The sequence below is a fragment of the Agelaius phoeniceus genome, chromosome 6 (assembly GCF_051311805.1).
Source record: "Agelaius phoeniceus isolate bAgePho1 chromosome 6, bAgePho1.hap1, whole genome shotgun sequence".
Lineage (NCBI taxonomy): Eukaryota > Metazoa > Chordata > Aves > Passeriformes > Icteridae > Agelaius > Agelaius phoeniceus.
The window spans coordinates 18,781,864-18,794,094 of NC_135270.1; the positions used below are offsets into that span (position 1 = coordinate 18,781,864).

General features: G+C 41.2%; 1 protein-coding gene across 2 annotated transcripts in view; it reads right to left on the reverse strand.

The window, feature by feature from the left end:
• TSPAN4 (tetraspanin 4) overlaps positions 1-12,231 on the reverse strand; it is a 417,908-nt gene that overhangs the window by 262,272 nt on the left and 143,405 nt on the right. For both annotated transcript variants that reach the window (XM_077179946.1, XM_077179947.1), the window contains exon 3: positions 8,770-8,851. The gene's annotated coding sequence lies outside the window, so the exon portion shown is untranslated. The remainder of the gene's footprint in view (positions 1-8,769; positions 8,852-12,231) is intronic.

The window sequence follows — 12,231 nt, forward strand, 5'->3', positions numbered from 1 at the left end:
GTTTCAACTTCATTTCAAGTCTTTACTGGCTACTTAGGTTACTTCCACTACAGCCTGTGATCTTAAAGAAGAAACCAGAAAAGGAAAAATATCCACTGCATTGAGGAGAAACAGAGCTAGGAATGGGCAGGGCTATAGAGTACAGCATTCCCACCTCCAGCAATCAGCCAAAATAATCTGTGGGCTGAAACCAGAGGGAGATCTCTCATGACACCAGGAAGGAGTTAATGTTCAAAGCTGTAACACAGTGGACTCAACACCAAGCAAGCAGAAGAGAGGGTATGCTCCAGGATAATATCAATCTCTTTTTTCCAAGTTGACCTGGGCTTAACTGAAGGAGACAGGTTTGAAGTTTGTTTCAAATCTCTTTAAATAGATGAAAGTCTTTGAATTGAAAAGACAGTGGATCAGGGCTTTCATGTGGCTCCAATCCCTCACTGTGAGACTACACCCAACATACAAGGAATAAAAAGAGAGGTTCTGCCTCCTTACTATCTTGCTTCCTCTTCTCTCTGCCTGGTGAAGTCTTGGTCAAACTGAGGGGGAGAAGAGCTTATCTCCTATTCTAACAGAAGGAAAACATCACATTTCATGCTTATAAAACCCTATCAATTTGAACACCACTAAGAAGTTCAAACTGCCAATAACTGCCATTTTCTTTTAAAGAAGATGGGCTTCATAGTGAAGAAAGGAAGAATTAGTTGCACTGCTAACCATCTTGCATGACTTGTTTTTCCACCTGATTTGTTTCCACCATAGAGTGTGCTTTGTGCAAACTTCTCTGTTTAAAGCACAGAGCTTTTTTTCCTTCCCTTTTCCTGAACTCCAGGAAAGACTCCCCACCATGGTAATCTCCCCAGGTTACACTGGCAGAGCTGCAGAGAGCAAACAAATGCTGATCCAAAGCATTCTCTCACAGACCTTACTACACATCCATTCATGAGGAGTTCAGCAGAAAAAAAAATAGCAGTGGTAACACTGGCAATGTGGCACAATTCACCACAGAAGACACACAAGATGAGTAAAAAGCAAAGGTAAGAGATTTTTTTCTGAAACAGACATTCTGTGTACTGCAATCCCACTAAACTCACTTTGGTAACACTTGCAATACCATCATGTCAGAAATCCTAGCAGTTCCAAATGTTTTAGACCCACTAGCATCACTTTATGACCTTTTATCTTAGGGGTTGTTGTAATCTTACTGCAGGGGTTCCATACTGTTGTCTCCTTATCACAAAGGTTTCATACCTTCTGGGTGTTTCTCGTGGGCAGCTCCTCAGAGCACTGACTCTTTCTCCTTCACAAAGCAGCCACTGACTCCAGTTCCCCTCTCACCCAGCCACCCCACTCTTTTATAGCATCTTCATCTCACTGGTTACAGCTGTGGCCTGTTAAAGTCAGGCCTGCTCCTAATCTTTGATAATTGGCCCAGCTGCAGCTCCTTAGGGGTAAGATGACTTTCTACACTATCTCTATTCTCTTATATTCTATCCCACTACAGGGGTCCCCAAGGAGTTTAAAGACCAGCTTGTAGCTACACTACTCTGTGTATTAGTGACTACAAACCCAGCTCAGACCCAGTGCTCCTTTTAGTACTCTCCACATTGTATCTTTGCAGTCAAATATTTTCAAAAGAGCCCGTTACTCAAATTTTCCAAGGAGCTCTGGTGCACCACTTAAGCAGCTGAAGAGGGGAGGAGCTGCTAGAAATGTGCTTGGAGCTCTGCTGCTCGTGAGATGACACCAAAGGTCAGACTTTTTCAGTACCAAAGGGACATACAGCATCCTAAGTACCTGGAAAACAAAGCCACGCATTTAAGAAATCAGGGACAGAGTTGGTAACTTTTGCCTCATTCTTCTGTGGTCATTAAAGACACCCTAAATCAGAAAGCAAATATTCAGTACCATCTCTGACCACATGAAGTTGTTCCTGTTTTTAGTCTCTAGACCCACTCTGAGCCAATCTTGTCACCATTGCTTTCAGAAGCCTGATTTTATCTTTTTATCACTGCTGCTACAAGACAGCTGACTGCAAAGAACATGTCTGTAATGAAATCAGTTGACCCAGAAAAGAAGTGCTAACACCAGTCTAGATTAAAAAAACAAGTACAAGTAGATGTTCTCTCTGACTGCAGGCAGTCCATGCTAAAATGCTGGAGCAATACAGGCACTGTAGAAGAAAGTCCCCTGAATCGGCCCATATGCCAGGTTGCTAAGCTTTCCTAAATTTTGCACAAGTTTAAGCATGTGGGTGACCTACTTAAAACAATGTAATTAAAATAAGCAAGAGTGCAATTATCTTTACTGTAAGAAGGCCTGAAATTTTCTATCATTTTATCCTCAAAAAGCAAAAGCTTTCTTAGAAGTATTGTTCAGACAAAGGAATTTACTTTCGCAGGCTCTAGTTTTAGACTCTTTTTAAAAATGTGGGTATTCACCCACTGACACAAAACTTGCTTAATAATGCATGCCTGCTCTACTTACTTGTTTCATTTACCTTACAGGTTTCTCTAATATGAGGAAAGCGCCTTCATGAAAGGACAGATTTTTTACGTGCCAAGCCCAGGACTTAGGAGATTCCAAAAACAAGTGCAGCAGCACACATCTTCATCCAGGCTTCTATTAACCAGATGCTTTTTATCTTCTCTGACTCAAAAGGGTAATGCAAAGTAAAATAGTGCTCTCACACACAGAAGACTTCAAATCCATCTCAACTGGTTTTCCCTGCTTATAAGACTCCAAGCTTCCTCCTAGCCTCTCAATAAATCCCTCCTATTCACAGTGTCTCCCAAAGATCATAATAAAATCAAATATTTGTCTTGCCTTCCCAAATGGAGTGTGCACACAAGAAGATGGAATCAGGAAATTGTGAAGCAGAGAGGACTGGACACCAGAAGAGCCACAAAATCACCCAAAGCCATGAAATTTAAGAGCTTTCAGCTGCTGTCAAGAGTGTCTGGACTAGCTGAGAAAGAAAGAAGTCCAGTTTGAAAGAAGACCATATGAAATGGGTCTAATTCCTCCAGGTAAAAGGGTTTTTTGTTAACATACTACAGTACCATTATAGTTCACACTGCCAACAGTAGACATCCAGCAGCAACACCAGTGAATATTTTAAATTACATCTGTCCTACTGTTCACAGCTAGGAGGTCTGCTCTGGGAGCAGGTACCCAACTTCACTCCAGCTCCCTTCCTGCAGTGCTTGTTCACCCTGACTGCAGACACTGGGATCTTGGCAGTGCCAGAGGAAGAAAAAGCTCAACCTCCATCTCCCATTTGAGAGGTAAGGTATGCAGGGCTTAAAACTGCTTTGTAGGACTGAAGAATTCCCACAGCTTCTGTGGGAAGCAGCTTCCCACAGAGGGTCTGGGAAGTTGTAGTCAAATCTTGAGCACAGGGCCAGAATTCTCCTTCACTGCAGAGCTGACACTCCAGTCTGAGAGCTCATATTTCACAGTAAAAAAGTAATGAAAGGCGCTCCCATATTTCCTGGTTAACATTTCAGCCTTCTAAAGGGTAATAAACCAATATCTCCCTACAACAACAGATAAGCCAGACAAATAAAATGTCAAACTACTTTAGAAATAAGCTAGTCAAGATAATAGAATGTATCTCTTGAGTAGCCATTAATAGCATTTGGCAAAGATGATTCTAGAGGACATATGATATCTAATACAAAAGGATGTGCTATTTTTGTATCTCCCCTTTAAAATTAATTTAGTGCTGACAGGAAGATACCTGCTTAATATCTAAAACCTTCCCCACATCCTTCGGAGGAATGATACCACTAACAGTTCTATGAGAAAGCCAAAGCAGAGGCTGCATGGCCAGACAGAGCGAGCCCTGTGCTGAGACTCAAGGCCAGGGATCCTTATCCCAGTTCTCCTACCAGCCAAGTGACCATGGGGACAAGCTGCTTTCCCTGTCCCATATCTGCAGCGTGAGATTATTGCATGCTTCACAAAGCATTGAGATGTATTCAGCACAGAGTGTGCTGCAAGAGCTCTGTTTTTATAACCACCAAATTCCCTAGCTGCAGCACAGCTAACATAAAGGGGAATAAAAACTCCCTATCAACCAAATAAGCAGCTGAAGTTGTGAGTAAAACAGCAATATGGGATACAGACATATTTATTTGCTTGCATTGCTTCCTGCAAAACAAAGACGACAGTAAGAGCCCATATTAACAATTACTCAGTGTCACAAAACTGGAATATATCAGCTAAACCTAACTTTTCCTATTGTGCTCTCTGAATGACTTGCCATTATCACTATAATACAGCATGAAAAATACAGCACTCTTCAGCCTCTATTTTTTTATTAACCAGGTGCTCTGGGAATTTCTTTCTATCCCCATTTGTAATTACTAGTTGTTATTGACATTTTCAATGTGACTTGCTCACAATTACATCTATTTGGAAGGAAAAAAACTTTTTTCTTCCATAGAAATAACTTACTTATATTTAAAAATAAACTAGACCTGCTAGGTTAAAAATCTAATTCTGATCCTTCCTTCTGCCTAGTTCTGATTAAGTTTTCCTCATTTTCCAATGGCTCTGAAGAGAATTGGAGAAATTCACCATCTCTCATAAGGCAAGTGGGAACTTTGGAGAGGTTTGCAGCATGATAATAAAAGCCCTTGCAGCAAGTCTTTCATAATACCAGTTATCCTCAGGGTGCCCAGTTCCCTAAGCTGGAAGGCAGAGATGGGGAGCAGAATGAAGCCCTCATAATTCAGGAGAACAGCTCAGTGACCTGCTACACATCTAGACATACACAAGGCTATAGGCCCTGATAGGATCCACCCAAGGGCACTGAGGGAGCTGCTGGAAGAGTTTGCCAAGCCACTTCCAACCATTTGTCAGCTGTCCTGGTGAACTGGGGGCTCCCAGCTGACTGCAGTCAACAACTGGAATGCCCACCTAGAGAAAGGTCAGAAGGAGGATTTGGGGAAGGACAGACCTGTCAGCCTGACCCAGGTGCCAGGGAAGGTCATGGAGCAGATTGTCTTGAGTGCCAGCATGTGGCACATACTGGACAACCAGGCCCAGCCAGGATGGGTTTCTGAAAAGCAGCTGCTAGGCTGCTTGAACAACCTGATCTCCTTCTACAACAAGGTGATCTGATTAGTGGATGATGGAAAGGCTGTGGATGTGTCTACATGGAGTTTAGTAGAGCCTTTGACACTGTTTCCCACAGCATTGTCCTGGAGAAGCTGGCTGCTCATGGCTTTGGGTGGGTGCATTGCTCACTGGGTAAAAACCTGACCGTATGGCTGGGCACAGAGGTGGTGGGGAGTGGTAGGTAACAAGTGACAGGATGAGAGGAAATGGCCTGAAGTTGCACCAGGACAGGTTTAGATTAGGTATTAGGAAAAACTTCTTCACTTAAAGGGTGGCCAGGCATTGGAATAGGCTGCCTAGGAAAGTGCTGTAATGATCATCCCTGGAAGTCCCAAAATTGTGTGGATGAGGCACCCAAGTGACATGGTTTAGTGGTGAACATGGTGGTGCCAGGGTAATGGTTGGACTACATGATCATAAAGGTCTTTTCCAACCTTAGAATTCTATGAGTCTAAGTGCTGGGGGATGCAATAAGCAAAGCCCCAGCTCATGGGCTCAGGAAGGCATTTTTGAGGCATTTGTCTCACACAATGCAGCTCTCCCCTTGGTTGAAGTGCACACAGATAAGCAGCAAGAAACTCTTGATTTGCAAATATTTTCCCTGGTTCCAGATTCCTGGTCCTTTGCGTTCACAATTTGGGCTAAAAATCAGAGTTTCACCTTCAGGACTTCCATTGCCATTTACAGCTGGAAAAGGGCTTCTCAGAGTGAGATTTTTTCACTTCTTATTGATTACTGCTGTCAAAGGAGCCTGTAGGTTTTCTCCATCTTGTCAACCCTAAGGTGTTTAGTATGGCAAACCAGCCTCCTTGTCAGCAGTGAGACGAGAAGCAGGAAGAGCTAAAGAAAAACCAACGCTGGCAGGGAAAGCGAAACACTATTCCTCTCCACAACAACTCCATTCCTAACATCAGGCATGCAGGTAGAAAGCCTCTTCCTGGCACAAAGATCCTTTTAAATCCCTCAGAATCTACAACCTGACAGCTTCTGGTCTAAACTCCTTGTCTGTGTGGAAGTACTACACTGACACAGGCAGCCTTTCCCCCCTCTTTGTGTCAGGAAAGGAACACCACAGTGTGCCACTTCTCCTCAAGGTCATCTCCTTGTCTGCACAGCAGAAGTGACTATTCTGGTTAAATCTCACCTCCCAGTGACAGCACACTGAGATAACAATTCACACTACCTGACTTCCATGGTGAAATGCTACCTGGGAGACTCACAGTTCTTTTGTATGAAGCACAAACACTTACTACGTGCATAATCAAACACATTCACTGTCAGCCCAAAGAGATGCCCCCAGCACTCATTCACCACGTTTACCCAAAAAGCCCTACACAGAAATAAGTGTTTCTCCTTCACCAGAAATAAGTGTTTCTCCTTACTCTGTAAAGACACCCTTAAAGACTCAATCTAAGAAATTTCTGCAGAGCAACAGAATTTTTTTTTTCCTGCACACTTTATACAGCACTGCTGTGCACAATGCTGTAAGGATGGGCAAGTAAACATGGTCTTAAGAGTTGCATCCTCCAAATCATACAGTCATCCTGTGTGAATATTTACAGTAACAAAGAAAACAAAGAAACCTCCCACTCTTCTTCAAACCTTGCCTGGAAGCTCTGCCGAGTTAAATATATAACAATACTAAATCAACAAAATCACTAACAATGCATAAAATTGGGTCAGTCCAACTGCTGAAGGTTTATGCTTGCTGCATCTCCTTGGCCTAAATCTGTAATTCAGTTTGAGAGTTGAAAGCAAAGTTGTTCAAGTTTTGACACAGTAATAAATAAAACAAAAAACCCTAGTCCAATTAAAGATTATATTAGTGGGTAAATTATGGCCACACTACCAACAACTACACTACCTGTTCCATTTAATTGCAAAACCTACATAGACAGAAAAGCCCTTTTGAGGGGCCCGTGTAACAACAGGTACTTTAGTTTTCACAGACAAAATGAAGGGAGAAAAAGTAACAAAAAGAGTTATTTTCTAGCATAAATCACTGAAATTTTATTCATTCAATTTGATTGACACAGGGTAAGGTTAACAATATAGAACAGATCTTAATTCCACTAGTAACTTAACATGGAAGTTATAGATTCAAAGGTACACATCAGAAACAAAGAAAATACATTAAAAAAAAGTGGGGGGAAAACCCACACAACCAAAACAAAGAAACAAACAACCCCCAAACACCATAAAACCAAAGCAATCCAAGACCTAGAGACATAGGAGCAGAAGGAAAATTACTGAAAATCAAGCAACGCAAAAATTCCTAAGAGACACCACCCTTTTTAGGGTGTGAGATTAACCAAGTCAAAAGTTGATATCAATCAATATCAGTGAACTTCAATTCCACTTCACACTATGGACTTTGATCAAATCTCAATTTACCTGTGCTGCAGAAGTCCACATGCTTACATGGACTTAAATAAACACCTGCAATTCCCAGTGAAAAGAGACACCGTGTCATGGTGATTGTTCCTCTGAGTGTTGTCAGCAGCTTGCAAACACTGAGTTCTTGCTATTTGCTATCACCTGTACTTTCTTGTAAACTGAAAGCCAGAAATTACTTTTCTTTCTGGGTTTCTGACAAAATCTGACTTTCCTCAGGTTGGGACTGGTCACTCTGTCACCTGTAACTGTTTAAAGGAATCCAAAATAGGAAGTATTCAAATAAAATAAAGGGAAAAGACTGAGCCTCTATTGAAAAGCTTCACCACTTCAGATATATCCACTTGGAAGTTATTACAGTGTTTTATTTCCAGCTTTAGTCTTCCAGAAGATTCAGAAATATTTTTCCCTACAGGGCTTTCAAAGGGACTGAACATAAACACCAATGCATCATCATCTTCCTTTCTGCCTCCTTCAGGAGCTGCACTCTGTGAGATTATCCCAAATATATCTCAGCCTCTCAGCCATTTGTTGCTGGGTGATCAACTATATAGGTACAGCAACTCTGTCAGGTGCTGCAGCACCTCTTTTTTTAATCTGTTTATCTGTCCCTTTCCTTCCCACAGTGCGTTCTTCTACACCTTCACTGTTTTTATAACATGATTTCAAGGACTGGACCTGTTTTTTTTTTCCTATTCAAAATACAAATGCTGTGCAAAAAAATTCAAATTTGGGGGAAAGAATGAAGATTGGCAGATTTCATGCATGACTGTTTGTTTTATTTTATTTATTATTTCAAATTTTTTTTCTTGAACAGCGAATTCTCATAATATATCAGCATTTGTCATAAATCAAACAAGAAAAAAAGTGATCTGAATATGAAGGAATACAGTTGTGATCAGTATTCAGGTAAACAACAGCCACATCATATGAAGTTAGTTTGCCAGTAAGAAAAAACAGAGGATCCTGGGCTAATAATTCAATTCCCACTTCAGTCCCCTAACACAAAGGGCTCACTACAATGCCTTTCCAGGGCACCACACCCCAGGGGAAAGAAGGAAACACAACCCACATTAGCAGTAAGCAGCATCTCCTGGTACCAGTCTGATCCATTATATCAACTGTACTACTTTCTGCAGATTGTCATTTCTGCTCTCTACAAAGCCATCCACTGAGGCCTGCAGTTGAAATGTAATTATCTACTCAGAAAGTTATTTCAAATCAATAAATAGATCACAACTGCTCACGTACCTGATGGAGGAACAGGAGCTCAGAGCACTTGATGTGATCCCAGTTGACAAGGTGGCCTCTCTGCAGCCAGCACACTGGGGACCTGCAAAACAAGGCCTGTGTGTCAGAAGTTGCACATCTTTTACAAAATACAAGGGAAAAAACTCTTTCTTGCCATGGCTTTGAGAGGGACAGTAAAGGATGGTGCACGAAACCACAGCTTGGCTCCTGAAGTTGCCAGAATGACAACACCCACCAATGGCAGCAGGAGCAGAGCAAGGGGAGACATCACATTCTAAAGCTGGTGGGATGATGTTCTTCATTCTCAATGGGATTTAAGCTCCTTTCTCTCATGGGCACTTCTGAACATCACACACAGCATGTTTCCACTTAGTCCCATACTCAAGCACTTCATTAGAACAGGACAGCATTATCAGCTTCTTTGCATAATCTGAATCCTATTAAACACTGGATCAGATATGAGCACTTCATCCTGTTAAACACTGGATCAGATAGGAGCACTTCATGGACTTGAGACTCAAAAAACATGTACATAAATTCTACACATCCAGAATATATAATGTATAAATCCAATACTGGGGGGATGGGGGAGGTGGGGAAGTTGATTGAAAGACAAAGTACAAGAAACTGAAAAGAAAAATTTAAAATCACCTTTCTAAAAATCAAAATATTTTCATAAAACACAGAGCATTAGAATCTCTGTCTTGCTTACTATTTTGGTTTTTAAGGAAGTTATACTTCTGGGTTTTTTTGTATAACCACAGAAACTACTTTTTCATTTATAGCTTTAAAAGAAAGCAGAGCTCTCCCCAAAATCTCATGCATACAGAAATTGAAAAGATTTTTATTAAACTTACTAAATTAAAAAAAAAAAATCAAAAGAACCCCATTAGTAGAACAGCAAAAGGCATCATTAGTGGGACTATACAGTACAAAAGAATGAAGTAACTGTACATAGCACTGGATGAGACAAGGCAGATGAAAAATTAAACCTCCATCTCAGATCAGGTCATTGCCCACATGATGCCCTGTATTAAAACTGAATTTCACAGAATCTCAGGCTGGTTGAGGTTGGAAGGGAGCCCTAGAGGACATCTGATCCAACTGTCTGGTTCAAGCAGGGGCACTCAGAGCAGGTTGTCCAGAATTGTATCAGACAGCTTTTAAAGATCTCCAACAACAAGGCTGCACAACCTCTCTGGGCAGCCTGTGCCAGCACTCAACACCCTCACAGCAAGAGTATTTTCCTGATGTTCACACAGAACTTCCTCTGTTTCATCTGTGCTTCTGTTCCTGTCACTGGGCACCAATGAAAAGAGCCTCACTCCCATCTTCCTTGTACCCTCCCTTGAGCTATTTATACATATGGATAAGATTCCCCAAGTCTTCTCCTCTAAAAGCTGAACAGTCCCAGCTCTCTCAACTCAGCCCTTCTCCATTACTCATCTCTGTGGCACTTCACTTCCATCATGATGACACTCACATACAAATGCACACTGCTTCCCCATGCACACAAAGTCTCATCAAAGCCAACAGGACACTTGGCAAGTGCAGATGTTAGATGCCCTTCCAGTGCAAACTGCCTGGGAATCAACACCCCAATAACTTGAGATTTCAGTAAAAAGGTGACAGGGTGACACTTCCCTTCCTTCAGGAGCCCAGAGAACTTGAGAAGAAATGCTTTACCAAGTGCTGTGGCTCTATTCATGCTTCTCACCCCCCACCACCCCAATTAAGGACTGGCTGAAAGGTTTTGAAGGGAAGGCTTTTAAGCAAAGAATGTTATAAGTAGAATAACAAGTGTTTTTATGCCAGTGCAATGACTTCCACAGTTATTAAGGCAGAATTCGTATACTTGGAGAAACAAAAACCACCAGGAATGGACAATTAAGAGTACAGATTAATCCTCAAAGACAAGATGCTTAAAGACCTAATAAAGGAAATTTCATTTCCTTTCGGGAAGGGAAACAAAATCTTGTGAAACAGAAAAGAAAGACTTGCAAACACTCTGGAAAGGAGATAGGAGCAAATGAAATGCAATTGAAAAAAATGCAAAAAAACCCATAAATTGGCACATTCAGTGACTACAAGAAAATTGACCGGGATTACATGAGGTGCAAAGGAACAAAACATGCCAAAACTAACCTCACAGATGTTGCAAAATCAGGGGAAAAAATCAAGAAGGAAGACACAACTTTGAGAGAAAGATATGAGGGACATGGCACAGATACTGAAGAAAAAAAAAAAATCACCAAAGTGACAGCCATCAAAAGGCATGGGATGCCATGAAGTGTAGGGACAAGGACCAAAGCTTGCCCAATTGATCCCCATTGAAATCACAAGATTTTGTCTCCCTTCCTGAAAGGAAATAGCCTGACTGAAACCAGTGAGATCAGAGAGAGATCTAACTCTTTCAAAAGGCCTGCAAGGCGTTTGATGCTTCTTTTACCAGCAGGTTTTCCCTGCCTTTGGTTGAAACTTATCCAAAAAGGTGAACTTCAAACACCTTTTTCAAGTGACGAGGATGACACTGGAGGATGCCCTTTATTCAACCAGACAGACTCCACAGGAACAAACACAGATGTTCAGCACTCCTATCTTCCACTTCACGACTTAAAAAAAAACCCTGCATAGTCTAATTACAGAATAAATAAAACAGATTAATTAGATTAGACAGTCAGAAGAAATAAGACCATTCCTTCCCATTTCAGCACAGACTCAGTACAGGAGATGTACCAAGAAGGAAAAAAAAATCTATTGCACAAATTAAACAATTCAAGTACAGCACTAGTAGATCTTTCAGGAAATAAGCAATTCTAGTTGGGAAAGGAGACTATGAACTACTGATTGCATCAATGTGTCCCTACCCACTTCTGAACACTTCTGCTGCCTAGAACAGCATTCCTATGTCAGGCACGGAGCCTGAAGCGCCATGCAAGGTACAAAATCTGCTCTCCCTCATAATGTCTTTTATCCAAATCACATCCATACCACAGGAACAGATTATTCACAACTGGGAAAATGCATCCAAAGTCTATTTCCCAGCAGCTTTTAAAAGAGGACTTCATAGAAGTGAGGCAAGAATGGAAACCATCTTGGAAGAGTGCTATGTAGTAAAAAGGACCTCTTTGGGACAAACGTGTCTTTATTTTGTTTCCAGATTATTATAAAGAAGAAAATCCCATTATTGTTCCAGTTTCAAATACCAAAAGCAACAAAACCAACAAAAATTTGAGTAAACTTATAGGTGAATTGTTTATACAATGTTTCTGCTTTGTTTCCAAGCCAGAAATGTGCTTGTATGTATTCTGTATACTTGATCTAGCTTGATTTATAGCATTAGATAGAGAATTTGCTTGACCTAATGAACTCTCCAAGAGATCACCACAACCTCAACCCTTGCTGTAAATCCTTCCTCATTTTAGCACAGTGTTCTACATATAAAAATACAACTGATCAGAC